General features: G+C 41.8%; 2 non-coding genes across 2 annotated transcripts; one reads left to right on the forward strand and one right to left on the reverse strand.

Annotated features, from left to right (window-relative positions):
- Positions 1 to 15,815: 15,815 nt before the first annotated feature.
- On the reverse strand, positions 15,816 to 15,888 carry Trnaa-agc (transfer RNA alanine (anticodon AGC)). Its single transcript has one exon. It is a non-coding gene; the product is annotated as a tRNA-Ala (tRNA).
- Positions 15,889 to 16,063: 175 nt separating this feature from the next.
- Positions 16,064 to 16,136, forward strand: Trnaa-agc (transfer RNA alanine (anticodon AGC)). The gene has a single exon. It is a non-coding gene; the product is annotated as a tRNA-Ala (tRNA).
- The last annotated feature ends 2,701 nt before the right edge of the window (positions 16,137 to 18,837 follow it).

Here is an 18,837-nt window from a genome sequence, read left to right on the forward strand (position 1 = left end):
GGTGCTACAGAAGAATGCTGAAGATTAGATGGGTAGATCACATAACTCTTGATGAGGTATTGAATAGAATTGGGGAGAAGAGGAGTTTGTGGCACAACTTGACTAGAAGAAGGGAACAGTTGGTAGGACATGTTCTGATTCATGAAGGGATCACCAATTTAGTATTTGAGGGCAGCTTGGACCGTAAAAATCGCAGAGGGAGACCAAGAGATGAATACACTAAGCAGATTCAGAAGGATGTAGGTTGTAGTAGGTACTGGGAGATGAAGAAGCTTGCACAGGATAGAGCATCATGGAGAGCTGCATCAAACCAGTCTCAGGACTGAAGACCACAATAAGAACAATGATTAAGTCATCGCCACATGAACATTTTTATTGCTGCATGTTCCCTACAAACTTGTACCTAAGCAAAAAATATTCATAAACGAAATTAATGATTTCTATCAAAAGATATAAATTACGTATTCACGTAATTATCAGGTTACCGCTTATTAATATCAATTTTAGCACTAGTTTTACAGAGGAAGTGTGAACAGATAAAGAGTACACATTTCAAGGATATGGAACTGTTGAAACTTAAGTCAGTTAACGAACTTGTAATCTCTCCTTTCCTAATCGGCCTACTGTATTGAGATATAACTGACAGTGATCGCGTATACCTAATGAAATTTAACAGTGAGTAAGGCTATCGTCTTCAACGGAAAATGACACCCGTTTGTAGGATTAAAGTGGAAAACAGGCTCTTCTGAAGGAAGAATCTATTCCAAACCTAATCTAAATGCAGATAATAATTTTCAAATGGATGGAATTTAGTGCAATCGCTCGCGAACCACACAAGAGGAAAAGGGGTACCACGTAATATTTAATACAAAGAAATATTGATTAGCAAAAAAGGGATAACTATACGATCACCAGCAATGAATATCCGGAATCCTAAGTACGGTAATGGGAAAGAAAATTAAGCCAATAATCTCTGACGTGTCAACAAAAGCTACTCACGCTTTTTCACAACACAACGGTTCAAATTCAAATTGGTTCAAATGAGATTTAACATCTGAGGTCATCAGTCCCCTAGACTTAGAACTAATTAAATCTAACTAACCTAAGGACATCACACACATCCATGCCCGAGGCAAGATTCGAACCTGCGACCGCAACAGCAGCGCGGTTCCGGACGGAAGCGCCTAGAACCGCTCTGCCACAGCGGCCGACCAACAGTTCACGAGAAAATAAATAAATCAGAAGGCACTGCATGTGCAGTTACTTAATCTGAAGTAGTAAGTTTTGAAAGTAAAGTTAAATGAAGTTGCTGGTTAACTAAATGGCTGATTGTAACTGAAACTTTGTTACATAAAAAGTGACTTTCTGTAACCGCAGCGTAAAATTTAGAACAATACAAGAAATTTATTTTTGATTTTTGAAAGATTGAATTGAATATACTTTAAGCAAAAGAGCAACTGATTTACTTTTAATATATGAACAAAAAATGCATAAAAAGTTAGCAGAAGTCACTCGCTAAACTAAATAAAAAATAAATGAAATTTTGCTGTTATCTATAGTTATTGGTTTTGCTAGTGAAATTTAACATTACTTTAAGTGATTGAAGTTAATACTCAAAATTGCAAATTCATTAAGCCCCTGTTATAGAATACAAGAACGAACAGTTACTAAGGCAGCAAAATTTAGACTGAAACTGGTCATTAGGAAAGAAACGAAAGTGGAAAGAAATAGTTAAACGATTTTCATATTTTTACGACACTCAGTGATTACATGGAAAGGAAATGGATCTTGCTTGGTAGTAATGTCTGCGTACAATGACAACACAGGTGCCCTACAAGTTTTAACTATTGCAAGTTATTATTAATGATAATTTTCGAAATTTGTGAAAGAAATGCCACTAGGCAATGCCAGTACAAATTATTTATACTCAGTCAGTCTTACGATACTATAGCTGTACGGACGACGAAGAATGTAGCCGATGACAATTTCGAGTTGCTGCCGTTTGTTGAGAACCACGAGTTGTCTCCAGAGCCACGGATAGTTATGGGACAGGCAACGGTTAGAAATGCAATTTCCTTCGACTATTCACTCCTACTATGCTCTCAGAACTCGCGGGTAAACGAAGTAGGTGTACCCACACTGAAGCGAAGATAGCTGCACCCCACATCTGCAGGACCGCCCAACAAACACTTAGGCACTCTTTCTTGACTCAAGCTGCTGTACTTCCTTTCTGCTCGCAGTACGACACAGACTCTCCATACACAAAAATAAACAACAGAGGAGCTAGTGGCATTTCGTCGTCGCTAGCGATACATTAAAATAAAGTTTCCTTGTCTCTCACGAAGCAAATTTACAATCTTTAAGTTGTAATTACACTCAAGTATATATAGTCATAAATAAATGCACTACACTACTACATCCGTTACATATTAAATTTAGTTCCTGTAGTAAGGCTTACAGATTCAGAATTAGTGGTACGTTACAAGTTATCAACGGATATTAAACGGCGAAAAATTTTGGATGGTGCAGAAGGTATCTGCATTTTCGGTGTTACAAACTAGACAATGATACAACGGCCTGCTAAAAGAAACACTCTTGCATTCATCTCTTTAGCCCTGCTGCTAGACATTTAAATGAATCCAGTCGTAAATCGCAACTGGCGAGTTAATAACCACTAGACACAGAGGAAGCACCGTTCAGTGTGTGACTGGATGCTCGTGCAAACAAAGCCAGCCCGCGGAATCTGAGACGCGTTATTAATGGCATGATATCTTCAAATTATACAAGCGTTAACGAAAGTACTATAAGTACCTTGTTGTTGTTGTTGTTGTTGTAGTCTTCAGTCCTGACACTGGTTTGATGCAGCTCTCCATGCTACTCTATCCTATGCAAGCTTCTTCATCTCCCAGTAACTACTACAACCTACATCCTTCTGAACCTGCTTAGTGTAGTCATCTCTTGGTCTCCCTCTACGATTTTTACCCTCCAGGCTGCCTTCCAATACGAAATTGGTGATCACTTGATGCCTCAGAACATGTCCTACCAACCGATCCCTTTTTCTAGTCAAGTTGTGCCACAAACTTCTCTTCGCTCCAATTCAATTCAATACCTCATCAAGAGTTATGTGATCTACCCATCTAATCTTCAGCATTCTTCTGTGGCACCACATTTCGAAAGCTTCTCTTCTCTTTTTGTCTAAACTATTTATCGTCCATGTTTCACTTCCATACATGGCTCCACTCCATACAAATACTTTCAGAAACGACTTCCTGACACTTAAATCTATACTCGATGTTAACAAATTTCGCTTCTTCAGAAACGCTTTCCTTGCCATTGCCAGTCTACGTGTTATATCCTCTCTACTTCGACCGTCATCAGTTATTTTGCTCCCCAAATAGCAAAACTCCTTTACTACTTTACGTGTCTCAATTTCCAAATCTAATACCCTCAGCATCACTCGACTTAATTCGACTACATTTCATTATCCTCGTTTTGCTTTTGTTGATGTTCATCTTATATTCCCCTTTCAAGACACTGTCCATTCCATTCAACTGCTCTTCCAAGTCCGTTGCTGTCTCTGACAGAATTACAATGTCATCGGCGAACCTCAAAGTTTTTATTTCTTCTCCATGGACTTTAATACCTACTCCGAATTTTTCTTTTGTTTCCTTCACTGCTTGCTCGATATACAGATAGAATAACATCAGGGAGAGACCACAGTCCTGTCTCACGCCCTTCCCAACAACTGCTTCCCTTTCATGTCCCTCGACTCGTATAACTGTCATCTGGTTTCGGTACAAATTGTAAATAGCCATTCGCTCCCTGTATTTTACCCCTGCCACCTTCCGAATTTGAAAGAGAGTATTCCAATCAACATTGTCAAAAGCTTTCTCTAACACTACAAATGCTAGAAACGCAGGTTTGCCCTTCCTTAATCTAGGTTCTAAGATAAGTCGTAGGGTCAGTATTGCCTCACGTGTTCCAACATTTCTACGGAATCCAAACTGATCTTCCCCAGGGTGGACTTCTATTAGTTTTCCATTCGTCTGTAAAGAATTCGCGTTAGTATTTTGCAGCTGTGACTTATTAAACTGATAGTTCGGTAATTTTCACATCTGTTAACACCTGCTTTCTTTGGGATTGGAATTACTATATTCTTCTTGAAGTCTGAGGGCACTTCGCCTGTCTCATACATCTTGCTCACCAGATGGTAGAGTTTCGTCAGGACTGGCTCTCCGAAGGCCGTCAGTAGTTCCAATGGAATGTTGTCTACTCCGGGGGCCTTATTTCGACTTAGGTCGTTAAGTGCTCTGTCAAACTCTACACCCAGTATCGTATCTCGCATTTCATCTTCATCTACATCCTCTTTCATTTCCATAATATTGTCGTCAAGTACATCGCCCTTGTATAGACCCTCTATATACTCCTTCCGCCATTCTGCTTTCCCTTCTTTACTTAGAACTGGGTTCCCATCTGAGCTCTTTTCTCCAAAGCTCTCTTTAATTTACCTGTAGGCAGTATTTATCTTACCCCTGGTAAGATAAGCCTCTACATCCTTACATTTGTCCTCTAGCCATCCATGCTTAGCCATTTTTCACTTCCTGTCGATCTCATTTTTGAGACTTTTGTATTCCCTTTTGCCTGCTTCATTTGCTGCATTTTTATATTTTCTCCTTTCATCAATTAATTCAATATTTCTTGTGTTACCCAAGGATTTCTACTAGCCCTCGTCTTTTTACCCACTTGATCGTCTGCTGCCTTCACTACTTCATCCCTCAAAGCTAACCATTCTTCTTCTATTGTATTTCTTTCCCCCATTCCTGTCAATTGCTCCCTTATGCTCTCCTTGAAACTCCGTACAACCTCGGGTTCTTTTAGTTTATCCAGGTCCCATCTCCTTAAATTCCCACTTTTTTGCCGTTTCTTCAGTTTTAAACTACAGGTCATGACCAATAGATTGTGGTCAGAGTCCACATCTGCCCCTGGAAATATCTTACAATCTAAAACCTGGTTCCTAAATCTCTGTCTTACCATTATATAATCTATCTGAAACCTGTCAGTATCTCCAGGCTTCTTCCATGTATACAGCGTTCTTTTATGGTTCTTGAACCAAGTGTTAGCTATGATTAAGTTGTGGTCTGTGCAAAATTCTACCAGGCTGCTTCCTCTTTCATTTATTTGCCCCAGTCCATATTCACCTACTACGTTTCCTTCTCTCCCTTTTCCTACTACCGACTTCCAGTCACCCATGACTATTAAATTTTCGTCACCCTTCACTATCTGAATAATTTCTTTTATTTGATCATACATTTCTTCAATTCCTCGTCATCTGCAGAGCTAGTTGGCACATAAACTTGTACTATTGTAGTAGGTGTGGGCATCGTATCTATCTCGGCCACAATAATGCGTTCACTATGCTGTTTGTAGTAGCTTACCCGCATTCCTAGTTTCCTATTCATTATTAAACCTTCTCCTGCATTACCCCTATTTGACATTGTGTTTATAACCCTGTAGTCACGTGACCAGAAGTCTTGTTCCTCCTGCCACCGAACTTCACTAATTCCCACTATATCTAACTTTAACCTATCCATTTCCCTTTTTAAATTTTCTAACTTACCTGCCCGATTAAGCTCCTTAACAGCCACTATTATTACGGTGATGGACCGACTTCAAGCTGCGGTACTGTTCCGGGTCGTCTCATAATGGACTCATAGCGTTAAACCTGTAGGCCTGAACGAGCTACGATAAGTTTAGAAATTAAAATAATGTTCATGGTAAACTGCTGAAAGCAGCTCGCAATAAAATCTGAATTATTGTCCTTTCGATGAATGCGTGTGTATTATACTTGTCGGCCGTTGTGGCCAAACGGTTCTAAGCGCTTCAATCTGGAACCCCGCGACGGTCGCAGGTTCGTATCCTGACTCGGGCATGGATGTGTGTGATGTCCGTAGGTTAGTTCGGTTTAAGTATTTCTAAGTTCTAGGGGACTGATGACCTCAGAAGTTAAATCCCATACTGCTGAGAGCCATTTTAACCATTTGTCTTATACTTATTAACGAAAATGGACAATAACGGTAAGAAAAAAGCAGAAGAGATGGACGCTTAATGTATGGAGTTCGAACCGACCTTGATCATAAGAAAATGTAACTATTGCGCATACATAGGCAGAAAGACCCATCACTGTACGATTGCACGATCGCAGGACAATCATTGGCAGCATTTACTTCCGTAAAATATCAAGGAACATGCGTATGGAACAATTTATAGTGGAACGACCATATTAAACTTATCAGCGTTAAGGCAGACGCTAGACAGAGACTCATTGGAAGAATCATCAGGAACTGTAGCTCACCCACAAAGCAGGTATCTTACAAAACCCCTCTTATATCAGTACTTGAAGATTTATCGTCAGAAGATCCTAAGAAGAGCCACACGTTTAGTTACAGGTCCATTTGGCAAACGAGAACGCGTTACGGAGATCCTTAGTCCACTCCAGTAGCAGACGCTGCGACAGAAGTGTTCTGCATCACTGTGTGGTTTACTGTAACAGTTCCGAGATCGTAGGTTGCTCTAAGGGTCAATCAATATATTGCACCCTCCGACATGTGTCTCGCGGAAAGACCATGAAGATGAAGCCTCTCAAAGAGGCTTACCGACAATCGTTCTGTCCGCGAGCCGTTTGCGGCACAGCAAAAGTGGCTTGTGGATCATAGTTGTAGGTATAGAATCAGATTGCAGATTTAAAACTTGCAGAGTGTTAACTAGCACAGGATTTTCTATGGAAATTACCTTAAAGAATTTGTCATTATCTCACAGGAAGAAGATGAAATCAAAGACTGCATCTCTGCCATACAAGACACATACTTACCCATAGTCCGCAACAGCGCTGATAGCGTCTGCGCAGGTGATGCGCAGTAGACAATCAGCGCTCAGCCAGTTTCCTCATTCCGTACTGTGTGAACTTATCTCAAGAACTGAGATGACAAAAAGCCATGGGACACCTCCTAACATCGGCTCCTTTTGCCCAGCGTGCTCAACGTGGCATTGACTCAACAAGTCGCTGGAAGTCCCCCTGCTGAAATATTGAGCCATGCTGCACTACAGCCGTCCATAATTGCGAAAGTGTTGCCGGTGCAGGATTTTGTGCACCAAGTGACCTCTCGTTTATGTCCCATAAATATTCGGCGGGATTCACGTCGGGTGATCTGGGTGGCCAAACCGCTCGCTGGAACTGTCCAGAATATTCTTCAAAACAATCGCGAAAATTTGTGACCCAGTGACATAGCGAATTGCCATCCATAAAAATTCCTATGTTATTTGGAAACATTAAGGACATAAATAAATACAAATTGTCTCCAAGTAGCCGAACATGACCAGAGCAGCCAGTCCACTTCGTATAAATATACTTCATACAATTACAGAGCCGCCAGCAGTTCGCACAATGCCTTGTTGACAACTTGGCTTCGTGGGCTCTGCGCCATACTGAAACCGTAAGATCAGCTCTTACCACCTGAAATCTGGATTTATCTGACCAGACTACAGTTTTCTAGTTGTCTAGGGCCCAAGCGATATGGTCACGAGCCCAAGAGAGGTGCTGTCAGCAAAGGCTCTCGCGTCAGTCGCTTGCTGCCATAGGCCATTAATGCCAAATGTCGCTGCACTGTCCTAACGGACACCTTCGTTGTACGTCCATCATTGATTTTTGCGGTTGTTTCATGCAGTGTTGCTGCAGTGATTTTATCTTGGAACTCTTCCATTTGGTCCGTATTTGCATAGAAGAACAGTAATATCAGAAATTGAGTCCGCCTTGATGCAAAACACCTTGTTATTCGTTTATTTCTTTATTATCCCAAACTAGTTTCGGCGACAAATCACAACAGCTAAAAAGCAAGAAATTCCCAGATGTACAAATAAATGAAATCTCATCCATTCTTAGGCTAATTATAGAACAAAACTACTTCGCTTTCAACAGCACCTTCTACGTGCAATAAGAGGGGCTTCCCATAGGGTCCCCCATCAGTAGAACATTAGCCAACATTTTCTTGGACGATATAGAGGACACAATATTCAATAACACCGAAAAACAAGGAGAATACAAAATAATCTACTGGTACCGATATGTGGATGACATAATCTATCTTGTAGATGAAACACATAATAGGATAAGAGAGCTACACAACATGAACACAGTACACCGACAAATCCAGTTCACAATGGAAATGGAAAACAACAAGAAACTAAATTTCTTGAACCTTACAGTCACAAGAAACAACCACGAACATGAATTCTCCATCTACAGAAACCCACATTCACAAGCACTGTTATCCACAGATCGTCCAACCACCCGATAATGCATAAATATGCCAGTTTCACACACATGCTCCACAGGATAAACAGAACACCTCTTAAACCAGAAAACTACACACAATCAAACAAATTGCTGTTGAAAACAGCTGCAAAACAGACATCATAAACAAACTTACCACAAGGTAAAACAGAAACATGCAGTAAACACAGACAACACAGCAGACCACACCACTTCAGAAAAAAGAGAGAGATGGTACACACTAACGTACAATAACAAAATATCACATAGAATAGGAAACATCTTGAAAAAGCAAGGGATCCCAATAACATTCAGAACAAACAATAGCCGGCCGTTGTAGCCGAGCGGTTCTAGGCGCTTCAGTCTGGAACCGCGCGACCGCTACGGTCGCAGGTTCGAATCCCACCTCGGGCATGGGTGTGTGTGATGTCCTTAGGTTAGTTAGGTTTAAGTAGTTCTAAGTTCTAGGGGACTGACAACCACAGATGTTAAGTCCCATAGTGCTCAGAGCCATTTGAACCATTTGAACCAAAGACTAAGACCAGTCAGAAAAACCTCAGACAAATGCATCAACGCTGGAATATATCAACTCACTTGCAACTCCTGCTAGGCCCAATACATAGGACAAACAAGCAGAAATTCCCTAACGAGGTACACAGAGCACATGAGAGCTCTAAAAAGTGACAGCACACATTCAACTTTTGCAGAGCATCTGATGAACAAAAACCATAACCCCACTAATATCGAAAACGATGTACACATTCTGAGAAACAGCAACAGTCTATATCGACAAATAACAATAGAAGAAAATTACTACAGACAAAAGTCTATAGTTGAAGGGAAAGACGTAATAAACGAAAACACAACACTTTGCAACAATACACTCTTTACAGCTCTTCGAGAACTGACCAAGGGCACAGAACAGAAAGCACACACATGCTAAAGAACCACTTCCCCATCCCACACAGAGACATAAATAATGAACAGTAGTCGTCGTAATTCGCGCTACAGTTTTCATAGCCTTTCTCGCCACATACGATACACCTCTCGCGACACACACGAACAGCAAGATGGCGTAATGTTCTGGATCAAAAACAAAGTGCGAAAGTTTTGTTTTTCTGTGTATAAAAGCAACCACATACCATCCAACGAACGTGAGTACACGAATAGCTAAGTAACGGCTCAATACAGACCACATAATTAGTTTCCACAACACTACCACAACCCCAAGTATATACTGCTGACATACGAAGTTCACCTTTTAGTATTTTGTTTACTAACAGCCGCTCACATGGTTGCAGATGACATGTTGTTCGCTAAGTAAAAAACGGCAACAGAAAAAAAGAGCACAGAAAAATGTCGCAAACAGCGCCAATAATTCCTTAAAACATGCTGTAATATTCAATTAATAAGGTACTATGAAACTATCCACAGAAAACTATATTTCAAAAGACGAATACTAAAAATTTAATAATATTTTACTGTGTCTATATAACCATGCTATTTTCTGCATGTCTCCGATTTTTAAAAACCTGATGATGGTGATGTTTGTCGCCGAAAGTAGTTCGGGATAATAAAGAAATAAACGAATAACAAGGTGTTTTGCATCAAGGCGGACTCAATTTCTGCTATTACTGCAGTGTTGCTTGTTTGTTAGCACTGTCAACTCTACACAAACGCTGCTGCTCTCTGTCTTCAAGTGAAGACAGTCGGCCACTGCGTTGTCCGTGGTGAGACGGAATGCCTGAAATTTGTAATTCTCGGCGCTCTCTTGACGCTGTGGATTTCAGAAGATCAATTTCCCTATCGATTTCTGAAATGGAATGTCCCATGCATATAGCTCCAACTATATTTCGCGTTCAATGTCTGTTAATTCCCGTCGTGCGGCCATAAACACGTCGGAAACCTTTTTACGTGAATCACCTGAGTACAAATGACAGCTCCACTAGTCCACTGCCCCTTTATATCTCGTGTATGTGACACTACCGCCATCTGTATACATGCATTCTGCTATCCCATGAGCTTTGTCACCTCACTATGTGTTTGTGTGTATGGACAGGTTCGAACTGCCGGAGATGGCAGTCAGTGCGCGTCAGGTGCTCTTGTTTGTGTGTGTGTTTCTTTTTCTGAAGACGGCATAGGCCGAAAGCTGACTGTTTTGGTTGTGCCTGTCTGCAACTCAGTGTATAATCTTTACGCTGAGTACCAATATGTCTTTTCCCTTATACTGTTGTTACAATACAGCGTAATTTAAAATGCTGTTAATCATGCTTTGGATATGGTAGAATTGTTTCTTCCATAATTTTGTGAGTAAAATAAGAGGCAACAGAAGATGTGGTCCGTTCTTTAAGTCCATTTTTTTATACAATCCATTCTGCAGTACAAAAATCTGAATCAGTGTTTTCTCTTCATGTCATTGTGGCTGGGAGAGATTGAATACACATTCGATTCAGCAATGCGTGTCTCATACTTTGGAGGTAAACTTACTAAATGTGTCATGAAACGGTTTGTAGTGGAGAGTGAACCGGATCGAAGTGAGGTAAATTAAACCTGCACTATTGCAGCTATCTGTAACATAGCTGCTGTTTATGCACTGTCAGCCGAGTTGACAACAGAGCACTGATTGTGAGCTGCGCGGTCATAGTCCATTAACGCTCTCGCCCTTGTCCGTTTTTGGTGGGTGTTAATGGGACATACTGAAATATAGAGTCAGAGTTCCTTCTTTCAGCGTAGCCAAACAGGTGGGTGTCTGTGTGCCGGAAATGGCGGCAATGAGTATTTGTGCAGTGCGATGTCTACAAATAGCTTTTCCCTCTCGAGAAATACTAAGAGGGTCATTGATGCCAACGTCCTCATCCATCTTGGTTCTGAGACGGTGTGCAAAGCTTGGGGTTTAACGCACTATTTTAGTGCTACCTCTGCACTTGTGCCTAAGGAATAAATGCTCTTCATGACAATTTTTTCACCTTCTTTGTTAGCCAGAGGAACGTTAATTGACGTTAATTGTAACGCTGAAAATGTTAGGTTTGTTATCTCACTTTGCGTGCGCTTCTGTATGGCCAATGGGTCGCGGGAGTGTAGTGGAGGAAAACAAAATTTGTTGGAATGGCTTTACATGGTATACTGATGAATAAAAAATTTAAGATCGATGTACTAGAAAAGTGGAGCATGGGAAACGTGAAAAGATGAACAGTAACTGGTGATACAAATGAATAGGTAGCGATAATGAGTTATTGAAAAGATCGTTTTCTGGTTTGAAGTAGCTCAAGTTCTTAAAGTGAATAATCACGCGTGAAAATAAAAAGAAAGTAATTGTCATATATGATGTTTCGTCTAAACTTTTGTGGTTTTCATAGCCTTACGCTGACCATAGCGAAAAATAGTATTGTAACAATAGTTACATGTGCAGATTGGAACTGTTGGCGTTGAAATGCTTGTCGAGTTTACGTTGATTATTATAATGTATTTTATTAGTTTTGAATAACTGTATGTAGATCATATACATAATGTTATCTAACTGGATTGAAATGTAATAATCAACCTGTATTCAGATCGAATAGGACATGGGATGTGTACTCGGGACACGCAGAGCTCATAACCTTCTCGTCTTCCCCTATATGTTAGCGTTCCAGTCTCCAGCCAATTGAATTCCGTTTGCCTTTAGTAAAGTTGGCGATAGGTATTGTGTATGAAATATAAGACACAGTGACAATGGAAGCTTACAAAGCAGAATTCGAAATGGTTACTTCCAGGTGGAGCGCTACGCCATATGTCTTTGTTAACCACGTAGGCCACACACGCTGGTAAATCCGCTTATCATCACTCAGAGGGACACCACAATGACTGACTGAGATCTGTCTCTGTAGAGTAACAGCTGGAGCATCTAAGTGTGGTCCACATCATCACAGAACTACTTTCGTCTTTAGTAGCGAGAAAATTTGAGAAATTTGTGGTAAGATCCTACGTGACCAAACTACTGAGGTCATCGGTCCCTTAGCTTATACCCCACTTCATCTAACTTAAACTAACTTACACTAAGGACAACACATACACACACACACACACACACACACACACACACACACGCACACACACACACACACACACACACGGCCGAGGGAGGACTCGAACCTCCTACAGGGGGAGCCACACGGACCGTGACAAAGGGCCTTAGACCGCGCCGCCTTTAATGGCAAAAGTGTGCAGTTACCAGTGTATCTGTTTTGTTCCCTCCCGTAGGTATATTACTGTACTTACTGAAAACAAGGGTAAGTATGAAATATGGGACTCTCTTTCAGTCATCGTCGATCGGTACTATATGGTCTCGCACCATTGGCGTGATGTTAACGCGGTATTGATGCCCGTAACGTGTTTGTATATGGCCTCTGGAGGCAAATGTTCTCTTTCCACTCCTCATTTCAAATTGCCGATGAAAAACCGTATTTTACGAAAAGCGCGTTTGCATCTAACGTCACCTGAACAGTGTTATCTCTAAAAGTCTTCATGCCGTTCTCATCAAAGCTGAGTGATGTTGACGACGAAGGCTTGTTTTCGTTTGCTGTTATTGTTCGATGACGAAGTTTTGCTGCGAGTTATATATACCGCCTGACTCTCTTCATGACTTCGAGACGCTCCCTACACTTTACTGCGAACCAACGATGAGACACTTTACTTTTAAAAGAAATGTCTCACCTCCGTGTGACCAGTTACAAAGGCGAATACATGCGACGGCGTGCTGGAAAGTAAAGCCTCCGAATTTTTATGCGAAAGCTCTTAAAGCTTTTAAAATAAAACGTTAGTAACGTCTACATTTTTATTCTTCATATTGTTGTTTCCATATACGGTTACTTTGTGTACCCATAAGCCTGGTGGTTGATTCATGATAAATTGTGCGTTATAATATCTGGAAGGGACTATATTGTTGCTGTCCTGCCTAAAGCAATTGAGGCTGTTCATTAAACGCAAAATGAAAACGTCAGTCAGTTTGAATAAATGCTTTTCATCTCATACTTTTGTGATTGTTCAATTACGTCAACTTTCAAGCTTAATTTAACACTATGAATCACATGTGTAAAGCCGCTGAATTTCACAGGGACTTTGACCTCCACGATCGCCCGACCTAACACCACCTGACTTTTTCTTCTGGGGTGCAGGGCAAGCAACTGTCTATAAAAACTGTCCAAAATCCATCTATGAATTGAAAACTACGATATCCACTTTCACTGCTTCTGTTACAGAAGAAATGTTACAGCTTGAGTTTGGAAACATGATTAGACGAATTGAATTGTGTACTCAACAACAGGGGGGACACTTTCAACATTTAATATGAAAATTTGTATGTAATAATGAATATTCAGTTAATTATTAACTTGTATTTCACTAAGTTTCATTTCGGTATATTCACTGCGGCATACGGCACGCACGGCTAACAATCATACGGCGCTGCGGAGAGACCTTTTGAACACCCTGTATGACATCGCAGAAAGACTCAGGTGGAATGTAGACCCTGAACACGACTGCTGGCAGCGGTGGTCTCGAGAATGTACGGTCACAAGAAGACCAGGCTCCAGACGGCCATGTGGCTCTACCGAGAGGGAAGGCCATCATGTTCAGCTTATGAGTCGGGCGCATCGTACTGCGTCTGCAGCAATAATTTGAGCAGCAATTGGCACACAGTGGCACACCGGACTGTTACATTTTGGTTAGTAGCTCCGAGCCAGACGCCTTGTAGCGTGCATTCCGCTCACCACAAACCACCACCATTTGCGACTACGTGGGTGTCCAACGCGAGCTCATTGGATGCCAGGGTGGAGGTCTGTTGTATTGTCTGATGAAAATTAGGTCTGCTTCGGTGCCAGTGATGGCCGTGTGTTGGTTAGATGGAGGGAAGTAGAGGGCCTGCAACCAATCTGTGTGCGTGGTAGGCACACTGGACTACACCTGGTCGAAGGCGCGATGTCGTGTGACAGCAGGAGCACTCTCGTGGTTGTCCCACACTTCCTGACCGGAAATGTGTGCGTCTGCCTGGTGATTCGACTGCTTGTGTTACTATTCATAAACAGCATACCAGGTGTTGTTTTCGAACTGGATAACGCTCGCCCACTGTTTTAACCCAAGATGCTCTGCAGAATGACGACATGTTGCCTTGGCCTTCTCAGTTACCAGATCTGTCTCCAGTGGAGCACATATGGGACGACAACCGAAGCACTGTCCACAAACAGCATTAACCGTCCATGTATCACCGGTCCAGTGCAACGGGCATGGTACACTGAGTCACGAACTGACATCCTGCACCTCCAAATTGGTTCAAATGGCTCTGAGCACTGTGGGTCTTAACATCTGAGGTCATGAGTCCCCTAGACTTAGAACTACTTAAACCTAACTAACCTAAGGACAGCACACACATCCATGCCTGAGGCAGGTTTCAAACCCGCGACCGTAGCAGCAGTGCGGTTCCGGACTGAAGCGCCTAGAACCGCTCGGCCACAGCGGCCGGCTCCATCCAGCACCTGTACAATACAATGCATACACATTTGCACGCTCGCATTGAACACTCTAGCGGTTACATCGGTTATTAATGTGCCATAATTTCAAATTTGAAGTGGCTTATCTCGCGACCACGTTAAACTCGTCTCTTCCAACGTCAATCACTCAAATATATTACGTAGAAAAATGTGTTTCCAAAATTTCATTGCTGTACATTAATTATTTTTTGGTGTTGTGGTATTTTCCGTCGGTCTATTAGGAGCAATTCTTCACAGCCCAGAATCTCTCCTGTCTGATTTTTAGAAATTCAAAAACAGTTGTCAGCATTGGTCTCACCTTTTTGAAAGATTAGGGTCTTACCAGCTTCGTTACCAACGTTATATTTATTGAGGCATCTGAGGTTGTTTTCCCTTAACGCTGATAACGCTTAAAGGGAATTATGAGTTATAAATTATTTTTAGAGCCCCTGAATAGAAGGAAAAATTTGTTGCACAGCCAAAGTCCATCATTTACCCTGAAATAAAAACGCTGAAATTACATTTTATAAATTTTACTTGTATCTGTTACCCTAATTTATGTATGTTGAAATTGCGAATTTGACCGATGAAATATTTTCAAACGTTAAACTATGCGAACAGCATGTTTTGACACTTGTATGGACGGTAACGAGCTTTTCAAAATTTTCTGTGTATCATCCATGTTACTCGGGTCCTGTGCCTTGTAGCCGTTCAAAGCTTATGCTCCTCAGTACTTCACTGTTTCCTCTAGCGCCATGGGAGATGATGTTTCGGTAATTTTGTAACAAAATAATCACGACCGTTTGAAAGTGGCTCAGCCTACAGGTTTCGATTGCGCCATTCCGTGTAAACACTTGCGTCGCTATCAGTTTTCCTATAAGACCGAAGAACTACTGTCACAGAAACAATATATTTATTACGGAGACTTTCAATCTGTCAAGCGTCGCACCACCACACATAGTTGTAACAGTGAACAAAACAGTTACTGGAGGCGCCGGGTATCGATCCCGGTACCTCTCACATGCTAAGCGAGCGCTCTACCATCTGAGCTACGCCCCCAGACACGAGGTTTGTGCTTCGACATCGTACACCTGTTCCCAGGACAGCGCCCTGGGTTCCAGCCCGACCACGCCCTCCTCTCTCCCCACCCAGTACGCCACTCTGGCTCCATGCGTGCCAACGAAACCTCGGCCACGCACACAGACTTTGTGTTGCCACGATATCTCGAGTAGCTGGGGGCGTAGCTCAGATGGTAGAGCGCTCGCTTAGCATGTGAGAGGTACCGGGATCGATACCCGGCGCCTCCAGAGGCGATTTTGGAAAAAAAAAGAGCCGCCTTGTTTTTGCCGTGCAAAGGTAGCATGATCATTAGTCTCTTAATCAGTGGCTGGAATGAATGAATTGACGAGAAATAAACTGTCTTTTAAAAAAAATTTTGAATTTAACTTTTAAGTCAAATGGCTTAAATTTATCTCCAGGACGAGAAGATTCTATAGAACTTAACGTTTCATATAACTTTTTGTTGACCTTTCTATATTTCATGATAATTTTTTGTTGGGGTGACATGAAGAATAAATAAACTCTTCATTATTATATCATTGATTTACGTTTATTATTTTGATCCATAATTTACGGTCATAAGGTTAAGTTACCTTAGAGATAACAGCGTAATTGTTTCCGAAAGCTCATATCATCAAACCAGAGTGCGACTTCGATGTTGGATTAAGAAAAATTTTGGGTGCAGGTGTCTAGTAATTAGGACTGTTCGGTCTTTAAATTCTTAGATGATCTGAGTGCAGACCGGCGTGAGTCAGGTCGGTTCCTATCCTAAAACTGTTTACTCATATTAGTGTGAAAGGACAAATTGAGCAAAACATTTTTTTATATTATTGATTGGTATTAATTGATTGCTATTTCGACAGAGTAATCTGTAGAATGCAGAATTCATTTATGTAGATTTTTTCTACAAGAAGTATTTATACTTTATGATTTATTTACATTTACGTTGGATTTTCTTCTTTTGGTCATTTGTGTTTTAGTTGGTTTGGCTTTTCTTAACTTTGCTGGAGCGTACGGTTTTAGGTTGTATCCAAATTCGTAAGGGTCCAAATAAGGTAGGATCTTTTGGTATTTCTCAACTTTTTAGTGATGCTAATAAGCTAATTTGTAAGGACCAGCCCATTGCTATTCTATCTAATTATTTGCTACATCTACATCTACATTTATACTCCTCAAGCCACCCAACGGTATGTGGCGGAGGACACTTTACGTGCCACTGCCGTTACCTCCTTTTCCTGTTCCAGTCGCGTATGGTTCGCGGGAAGAACGACTGTCTGAAAGCCTCCGTGCGCGCTCCTATCTCTCTAATTTTAAATTCGTGACTTCCTCGGGAGGTATAAGTAGGAGGAAGCAATATATTCGATACCTCATCCAGAAACGCACCCTCTCGAAACCTGGCGAGCAAGCTACACCGCGATGCAGAGCGCCTCTCTTGCAGAGTCTGCCACTTGAGTTTGTTAAACATCTCCGTAACGCTATCACGGTTACCAAATAACTCTGTGACGAAACGCGCCGCTATTCTTTGGATCTTCTCTATCTCCTCCGTCAACCCGATCTGGTACGGATCCCACACTGATGAGCAATACTCAAGTATAGGTCGAACGAGTGTTTTTACTCGGCACGTACCTATCTAAATGCATTTTACGATTGCCTTGAACTTTTTCCATACACACTCAACACTGTCAGTGTCGGAACAGAAATTTTCGTTTTGATCTGTTAGGTAGTATGAAATCTGCCTTCTATTACTCTTGCTAAACAGATAAACCTTCCTCCATTTTTTTATATTCCTATTAACTTCCATATTCAGGGATGCTGGAACGGCATTATGATCACTGATTCCCTGTTCTGCAACATACAGAGTCGAAAAGTTCGGGTCTGTTTGTCATCAGTAGGTCGAAGATGTTATCTCCACGAGTTGGTTCTCTGTTTAATTGCTCGAGGTAATTTTCGGACAGTGCCCTGAGGATAATGTCACTCGATGCTCTGTCCCTACCACCCGTCCTAAACATCTGAGTGTCCCAGTCTATATCTGGTAAATTGAAATCTCCACCTAAGACTATAACATGCTGAGAAAATTTAAGTGAAATGTATTCCAAATTTTCTCTCAGTTGTTCTGCCACTAATGCTGCTGAGTCGGGAGGTCGGTAAAAGGAGCCAATTATTAACCTAGCTCGGTTGTTGAGTGTAACCTCCACCCAAAATAATTCACAGGAACTATCCACTTCTACTTCACTACAAGATAAACTACTACTAACAGCGACGAACACTCCACCACCAGTTGCATGTAATCTATCCTTTCTAAACACTGTCTGTACCTTTGTAAAAATTTCGGCTGAATTTATCTCCGGCTTAAGCCAGCTTTCTGTACCTATAACTGTTTCAGCTTCGGTGCTTTCTATCAACGCTTGAAGTTCCGGTACTTTACCAACGCAGCTTCGACAGTTTGCAATTACAATACCGATTGCTACTTGGTCCCTGGATGTCCTGACTTTGCCCCGCACCCGTTGTGGCTGTTGCCCTTTCTGTACTTGCCCACGGCTATCTAACCTAAAAAACCGCCCAGCCCCCGCCACACAACCCCTGATATCCGTGTAACCGCTTGTTGCATGTAGTGTACTCCTGACCTATCCAGCGGAACCCGAAACCCCACCACCCTATAGTGCAAGTCGAGGAATCTGCAGCCCACACGGTCGCAGAATCGTCTCAGCCTCTGATTCAGACGCTCCACTCGGCTCTGTACCAAAGGTCCGCAATGAGTCCTGTCGACGATGCTGCAGATGGTCAGTTCTGTTTTCATCCCGCTAGCGGGACTGGCAGTCTTCACCAAATCAGATAGCCGCCGGAAGCCAGAGAGGATTTCCTCCGATCCATGGAGACACACATCTTTGGTGCCGACATGAGCGACCACCTGCAGATGGGTGCACCCTGTACCCTTCATGGCATCCGGAA

Source organism: Schistocerca gregaria, chromosome 1 (assembly GCF_023897955.1).
Source record: "Schistocerca gregaria isolate iqSchGreg1 chromosome 1, iqSchGreg1.2, whole genome shotgun sequence".
NCBI lineage: Eukaryota > Metazoa > Arthropoda > Insecta > Orthoptera > Acrididae > Schistocerca > Schistocerca gregaria.